Source organism: Carlito syrichta, unplaced genomic scaffold (genome assembly GCF_000164805.1).
Source record: "Carlito syrichta isolate Samal-C Ts95f unplaced genomic scaffold, Tarsius_syrichta-2.0.1 Scaffold315360, whole genome shotgun sequence".
In the NCBI taxonomy this organism is placed as follows: Eukaryota; Metazoa; Chordata; class Mammalia; order Primates; family Tarsiidae; genus Carlito; species Carlito syrichta.
In genome coordinates this window covers 256,501-264,609 of record NW_007259456.1, presented here as the reverse complement: position 1 = coordinate 264,609, position 8,109 = coordinate 256,501, and positions in this window count along the sequence as shown.

Sequence of the window (8,109 nt, the reverse complement as noted above, 5' to 3'; positions counted from 1 at the left end):
CTCCAGTCTGGGCGACAGAGTGAGACTCCAACTCAAAAAAAAAAAAAATTGGGTCATTTTGGCTGGGTACAGTAGTTTATGCTGGTAATTCCAGTACTTTGGGAGGCCAAGATGGGAAGATTGCTTGAACTCAAGAGTTCAAGATCAGCCCAAGCAACATAGCAAGACTGCATCTCTACAAACAATAAAAAAAATAGCTGGGTGCGGTAGCACATGCCTGTAGTCCCAGCTGCTTGGGAGGCTGAGGGGGAAGGATCACCTGAGGCCAGGAGATCGAGGCCGCAGGGAGCTGTGAATGTGCCACTGTATTCCAGCCTGGGCAACAGAGTGAGACCCTGACTAAAATAATAATAATATTAATAAAATAAAGGACAACTTGAAGGTCCCTTTCTGCTAGGATGGCTTAGGATTCTGAACTGGAATTCTTTTGGGAGATTCTTCGGGGGGAGGAAGGAGGATCTTTTCCAGGATTAAGTGATGCTGGTCTGTGGGTGGGTATTATTTTGTTTTGATGTCTAGATTTGCCACCATTAGAGGGGTGCAGAGGCGGAAGGGGTGGTGACTTAGGTTTCCTTCGTAGCAGTGCACAGGGATATCCATAACCAGACTTGCAGATAAACACTTTGTGTTTTTGTTTTGTTTTTGTTTTTTGAGTTGGAGTCTCACTCTGTCGCCCAGACTGGAGTGCAGTGGCCGCTTCTGGCCACAGCAGCCTCGACCTGCTGGGCTCCGGCGATCCTTCTGCCTCAGCCTTCCAAGTAGCCGGAATTACAGCCATGCGCTACCACGCCTGGCTAATTTTTTGATTTATTGCAGAGAGGAGGTCTCGCTGCCCAGGCAGGTCTCGAACCCGCGGGCTCAGGCAATCCACTCACGTCAGCCTCCCAAAGGCGCGGGATTACAGGCTGAGCCACTGAGCCCGGCTGTTTTTTTTTGTGTTGTTTCAGAGTCTCACTCTGTCGCCCAGGATGAAGTGCCATGGCAGCCTTGACTTGCTGGCTCAGGCGATCCTTCTGCTTCAGCCTTCCAAGTAACTGGAACTACAGGCATGTGCCACCATACCCGGCTAATTTTTTGATTTATTGTAGAGCCGAGGTCTCACCATGTTGTTCAGGTTGGTCTTGAACCCCTAAGCTCAGGCAATCCTCTCACCTTGGCCTCCCAAAGTGTTGGGATTACAGGCGTGAGCCACTGTACCCAGCTGATAAACACTTACTCGTAGTCTCCTGGGGAGCCATCTGGACTTGAAGGGGGAGGAAACATTATCTGGGCATGGGTTGTCTATTAGGGACAGCACAGCAGAACACCCATGTGACCCCCCCCCCATGCCTCACCTTCCTCATCTGGACAGTGAGGGTAACAGTACTTAGTGTGGGGCTGTGTGAGCATCAGGCAAGTGGCTTTGCTGGCCTTGCAAAGTACATGGGATGGTGCCTGGGACTAAATGGCTGCTGCTATTGTTGGTGTCCCTGGGGCATGAGCAAGCGGGTCTGTGCCCGCGGATGCCTCTCTATTCAGGAATATTTGGCTTTGTAGGTTTCACATTCTTGGGTTGGCAGTTTGCAAGGGACTGTGATGTCTATGATGGCTGCCAGCTTATCGTCTTGCTGGAGTGTGTGTGGGTCAGTGGGCACGGCTGAGGAGGGGCCCGCCCCTGCCTGGTGGCCCTGCAACATCACTGCAGGACTCTGTTCTTCCACACGCCACCCATCTGAATCTTACAGCTGAATCAATACTCTGGATTTGCATTTCTCTTATGGCGGTGACGCTGAGGAGTTCAGGCTGCCAGGGACTGACTGTGTTGGGCAGGCACCGGGCAGAGCCCAGCCCACCTGCACGGCAGCTGGGCACCTTGTTCCTGACCACAGGGCCATCCTGCCTCCGCCGGTTATTTCTCCCATGTGGTTTAGCAGGTTTGGGGCACTTGGTACATCCTTAGTGAAGTGTCTGGTAAATGTTGAGTTCTCAACAGTTGGATGTAGATAGGGTTCCTGTTCCCATTCATTTTGGATTCATCTGACAAGCTAGCTTTACAGGGAATGCTACAGTACATCCTTTTTAAAAGGCAGTATTCATATTGGAAGGCAAACCATCATTCAGGAACTGTGCATCTCCCTTTCTCCCTGCAAAGCTGTCAGATTAAACACCTTCCCCTCCTGCATGAATGGGGCCCAGGCTAGCTGTTTCCCCTCTGGTGGCCGTTGGAGAGCTGGCCTGGGTGTGTGTGTGACCTTGCTCTGAGGAGGGTGCTGGACCCCCTAGGCACACAGTAGGGATGTGCCCCCACACTTCAGGCTCAGTGCTCCCACCTGCCCCTGGCTGAGGCCTTGCGAGCAGGCCCTTCCTCCAGGGCTGCAGACCAGAGTGCATATTGGAGCTACCAGGCCATCCTGTTGGTTTACTTCAACTCCTCTGGGGCTGTGTCTCACTTGCTCTGAGCCTGCTCAGAAAGCAGCTGCCTTTGTGGCCAGTATGTCTCTCCAGGGCTCTGTGGGCTTGTTCTGTGGGCCTGTCATTGTGCCAGGCTGGTTCCATGGGGCTGTCTCAGAGCCGGGTTGGCTGTGATAGCCCCCAGGAGTACTCCTCCCTGCTTTTAGGTGAATCTGTTGAGATCCCATGGGGCTGTGCAGATTTGAGAATCAGTCCCATGAGGGAGTCCCAGACTTCTGTGCCCCCATACTGTCCAGCACCCCCACCTTGCCCCACCCTTCTGTTCCAGGGCACACCTCCAGCAGTGTCCTGCGGACTTGTGAAGCCTTGAGCCGCCCTGATACAGGGTGGATCAGGACATACAGCCAGGTCACAAGCACCCCTCCAGAAAGCTCTGGGGAGATATCGTCTTGTGTTTCCCCTCCCACCCCACCCCTCCGTGAGAATCTTCAGCCACTTGGTCTTTCTCTCTGACTTGCTCACTTTCTTTCTTTCTTTTTTTTGAGTTGGAGTCTCACTCTTGCCCAGGCTGGAGTGCAGTGGCACACTCATGGCCACCGCAGCCTTGACCTGCTGGGCTCAGGCAATTTCTCTCCTTGGCCTCCCAAAGTGCTGGGATTACAGCTTGAGCCACCTTGCCTGGCCTGACTTGCTCACTTTCTTGCTTATTGTCTCTTTCTCCTTTAAAAGGTCAGTTCCATGAGAATAGAGATTTTGACAGCTTTATTCACTGCTGAAACCCTAGAGCCTGTCCCAGTGTACATAGGAACCCAGAGAATGTCTTAGTGGATCCATGAGGCACCTGGTGGTGTTTGGAAGCCTTTTCCATGTCCCTGTGGTTCAGCCAAAACCACTAGTGACTGGAGTACCCTGGGCCAGGAAGGAAGCATCGGGTGGGGAAGAGGGAGGGAGAGGTGGGGGGGGTCCAGGCTAGGGAGGAGCACGTGGATGGACTTCATTCCTCCTGGCAGACCCTGAGTATCTCCCCTCAGCTGTGCCAGGTGTGAGTCTTCACCCTCATGGCCTTTATGTGCCCTGGGTGTTAGGGTGAACCAGCACTCGTCTAAGCACAGCTGGCAGATCTGCTTGGAAATGCTGCTGGCTGTGGTCAGAGCAGGCTTTCTGAGGAGGTGATATTTAGTGTAGGGGCAGAGTGCTTCCTCCAGGAGCTCAAAGACTTTCCATGTAGGCAGTGGTCACTGCCTAGGGACCACATGTGCTGCCTGTCTCTGCCATCAGCCTGAGGCTCTATGTGGACGGAAGAGCAGGCTGCTTTGGGCAGAACTGCAGGCTGGTTCCGCTTTATGCAGGGCATTCATTCAGAGCATTATTCCTTCGCCACCTTAGGGAGGCTGTACTTGTGCCCTGGGGACAGAAGGACAAACACGCCTCTCTGGCTCAGTTCTGCCTCTGTATTTAGGAAGTGAGCATGTGGGCGGTGGGAGGTAGGCCCTGAGGATTCTTAGGGGATACTCAAACTGCCTCCTCCTGAAGTGCATCACCTGGCCTCAACCTAGAACAGTCAGGTGTGGTGCAGTACTGAGTTAGCCCAGGCCGGACCAGTCTCTCTCTGCGGGCTTCTCTGGGATAGGGGTTTCCAGAGGGGTGTGTTGGAGCCCAGGAGTCCCAGACCAGCCTGTCCTGAGTCCCCCTGACTCCTGGTATATTGATTCTTGGGTCTCTGTCTCTGGAACTTGCACTGGGAAACCCTAGTCAAGTGCTGCCCCCTGGTATCTTGTTTGACTCTGTCATGCTGGAGGGAGGGAGGGAGGGAGCACGGCAGGGGCACCCAGCCACCAACCTGCCTGCTGCTTGCTGTTGCTCCTTTTGTGAAATCTAGTCTCAAAGGAAACCTTTTAGGGTTTCTTGCCTCTGGCTGCTGGTTTGCCCTGCAGCAGACTGACAGGGACATTCCTGGGGACCAGCCTGGCCAGATGCAACAGTCGAGGTGTTTTCCTTGGCCATTTATGTTGCAATATAATGGACTCCTCAGTCCCAATGGACTCCTCAGCACCCGTCCTTCAGCACCAGGTCAGTTGGGCGCTCTTGGGGCCCAGACTGGAAACGGGGCCTTCTTCGGGCCCCTGCTGTGCTTCAGAAGGCTGTGCTGAGCTTTTCTCCACCCCCTGGAGCCTGTGTGGCTCACTCCAGGCCTCAGAGGGTACCGAGAACCTTTGAGTTCTGGGGCCAGGCACAGTTGAGATCAGAAGCTATGCTTGGTGCGTGACCCCACATCTAGATGATACTCCATGGCTCCAGGAGAGACAAGGTGGCCTGTTTGGTCACCCAGCTGTGAGTAGCAGAGCTGGGGTTCATGTTCGGGGTGGATTGACTCCTGAAACCACAGTTTCTACACTGCTGGGCCACCTTTGTCTTGAATAGAACACCCAGTCCCCGTTGGCATGGTACCTGGTTTTGGAAGAAAATTAAAGGGTTCTTTCCTGAACCTCTCTTGTGTGCAGTTGTTGGGCCAGAGGGATGGTGGGTGAGGGGGATGGCAGTGAACTTGGAGCACAAGACTTGGCCATCTAGCTAGAGATGACTGGGTGCGTCATTTTGACTCCCTGGGCCTCTGCTTTTCCATCTGCAAAATGGATGTAATGCACCCACCCTAGGACTTGCATGGCAGGTACATCATAACTGATAGGATTCCCCTCCACCTGGGAGCCACCTTACCTGCCTTCTTGACCCCTCTGAGCCTTTAGCCTCTGACCCATCTCTGGGAGGAGCCCTTGCTAACCTTTACAGGGAGGGTGGTCCTCCAGTGCCAGTGGCTAACTTGCTATTTCCTGGGTGGGTTGAGGGGTGGTCAGTGGGTGCAGGGTTCAGAGACAGTGTGCCTGTGGTAATTTCACTTTCACTTCTGCCTCACACCCTATTTCCATCAGCAGTTGAGGGCTGGGCTGCCGAGGTGAGGGAACATCGGTGAGGGAACATCCGGTCCCCTCCTTGGGGCCCTTGCCCTTGACCCTTCCTGAAATGAATCTGGGGCAGGCCCTGGCATCATCTCTTTAGGAGGCACACCATTCGCTCCTTTGAGCACTTGCATTCCATACTTGCTGAGTGCCTGCTGCATGTTAGGCACTCCTGGGTTCTGGGACTCAATGGGGCAGTGAGAACCACTGAGTGACTTTGAGCCCAGGGACTGCCTAGTAGCTCCTTCCAGGGCAGGGCAGCGGTTCAGCCACCGATCAGCTCCATAGCGCGCCAGGCTGCGTGCTTTTCAGGATCCTGGGCTCATAGGGTTCATTTTCTTTTCTTTTCTCTTCTCTTCTCTTCTCTTTTCTTTTCTTTTGAGATGGCGTCTCATTCTGTCACCCAGGCTGGAGTGCAGTAGCATGATTATGGCCACCGCAGTCTCGACCTACTGGGCTTAGGTGATCCTTTCGCCTCAGCCTTCCAAGTAGCTGGAACTACAGGCACACGCCACCAGACCCAGCTAATTTTTTGATTTATTGTAGAGACAGGGTCTTGCCAAGTTGCCCAGGCTGGTCTTGAACCCCTGGGTTCAGGTAATTCTCTTGTCTTGACTTCCTAAAGTGCTGGGATTATAGGTGTGAGTCACTGTGCCTTGGCCTCATTTTCTTTTTTAATTTTTTGAGTTGTAGTCCACTTTGTTGCCCAGGCTGGAGTAAAATGGCATGCTCACGGCCACTGCAGCCTCCACCTGCTAGGCTCAGGTGATTCGGACTCAGGTGATCCTTCTGCCTCACCCTTCCAATAAGCTGGAACTACAGGCTCGTGCTGCCACGCCCGGCTAATTTTTTGATTTATTGTAGAGACGAGGTCTTGCCAAGTTGCTGGGGCTGGTCTTGAGTCCCTGGGCTCAGGCAATTCTCTCGCCTCTTCTTCCCAAAGTGCTGGGATTACAGGCTTGAGCCACTGCGCCTAGCCTTATTTGTTTATTTAATTTTTAATTTTTTTCTTTTTGAGTTGGAGTCTCACTCTGTCACCTAGGCTGGAGTGCAGTAGAATGCTCATGGCCACCCCAGTGTTGACTTGCTGGGCTCAGGCGATCCTTCCGCCTCAGCCTTCCAAGTAGCTGGAACTACAGGTGCGCACTACCACGCTGGCTAATTTTTTACTTTTTGTAGAGATAAAGTCTCACCAAGTTGCCTGGGTTAGTCTCGAACCCGCAGGTTTAGGTAATCCACTCACCTTGGCTTCTCAAAGTACTGGGATTATAGGCTAAGCCACCAAGCCCGGCTTATTTATTTATTTATTTATTTGAGTTAGAGTCTCACTCTGTTGCCCAGTCTGGGATGCAGCATGCTCATGGCCACCGCAGCCTTGGCCCGCTGGGCTCAGGTGATCTTCCGTCTCAGCCTTCCAAGTAGCTGGAACTATAGGCATGTACTACCATGCTTAGCTAATCTTTTTTTTTTTTACTTATTGTAGAGATGAGGTCTTGCTAAGTTGTACAGGCTAGTTTTGAACCCATGGGCTCAGGCAATCCTCTCACCTCAGCCTCCCAAAGTGCTGGGATTATAGGCGTGAGCCAGTGCACCTGGCCTTTAATTTTTTTTTAAGAGATGGGTTCTCACTGTGTTGCCCAAGCTGGTCTCGAACTCTTAGACTCAAGTGATCCTTGGCCTTCCGAATAGCTGAGACTGTGGGTGCAACCACCATGCCTGGCTCATGGGTTTCTTTATGAGGAATAGAGTGATGTGAGACTGTTGATTTCTCTCTGGGTGACATTTCCTCTTCACTCTGCACCTCTACCCATCTTATAGATGTGGAAATGAAGACTCAGGAGAAAGATTCAGATTTAGCTGTAGAACTAGCAGGCAAGGGTATCTTAAGTTTGAGCCTGGTCTTGCTAACACTAAAGCTTATTTTCTTTAAGTTTTTCTTTTTTTTTTGAGTCGGAGTCTCACTCTGTCGCCCAGACTGGAGTGCAGTGGCCGCTCCCAGCCACCGCAGCCTCGAACTGCTGGGTTCCGGTGATCCTTCCGCCTCAGCCTTCCAAGTAGCCGGAATTACAGGCATGTGCTACCACGCCCGGCTGATTTTTTGATTTATTGTAGAGATGAGGTCTTGCTGCCCAGGCGGGTCTGGAACCCGCGGGCTCAGGCAATCCACTCACCTCAGCCTCCCAAAGGCATGGGATTACAGGCTGAGCCACCAAGTCCGTTCTTTAAGATTTTATTCTTATTGTCCTAACATTCATTATGGGATCCTTGGAATTCTGGCTATTCCATCAGAGGCCTGTGTCTGCCGCCCTGTGGGAAGGTCTGGACAGTGCTGTCCAGATCCCCTCAGAAGGAAGTTTTGCTTCCTGAAGCGTCAGCTCCCAAGTACCTCTTTCCTCCCCTTGATCTGGTATAGCAAAGCTGTGGCCTGTGCTCAGGGAGATTTGAGTGCCTGGTCCCCTCGCTGCTCTGGGGAAGACGGTCCAGGTCCCATCTTCTGCCTTGCCTGTCAGTCAGGAGGTGCCCCACTTGTGGGCAAGCTGACAGCGGCTGCCTGTCACTGCTGATGGTGGTGGCGTGGAAGGGGCAAGGGATCCTCCCCCGAGGGGTGCACCAGCTCAGGGCTATGGAGTGGTCCCTGTACTGCATTGTCAAGTGGCACAGGAGCTGATCATTCCTGGAACTACAGTGCTCCTGTTTCTGGAGCTCCAGCTTTCTGCCTTTTGTGGTGCTAAGCACTTACACGTGATGCTTTGAGGCTCTCAGT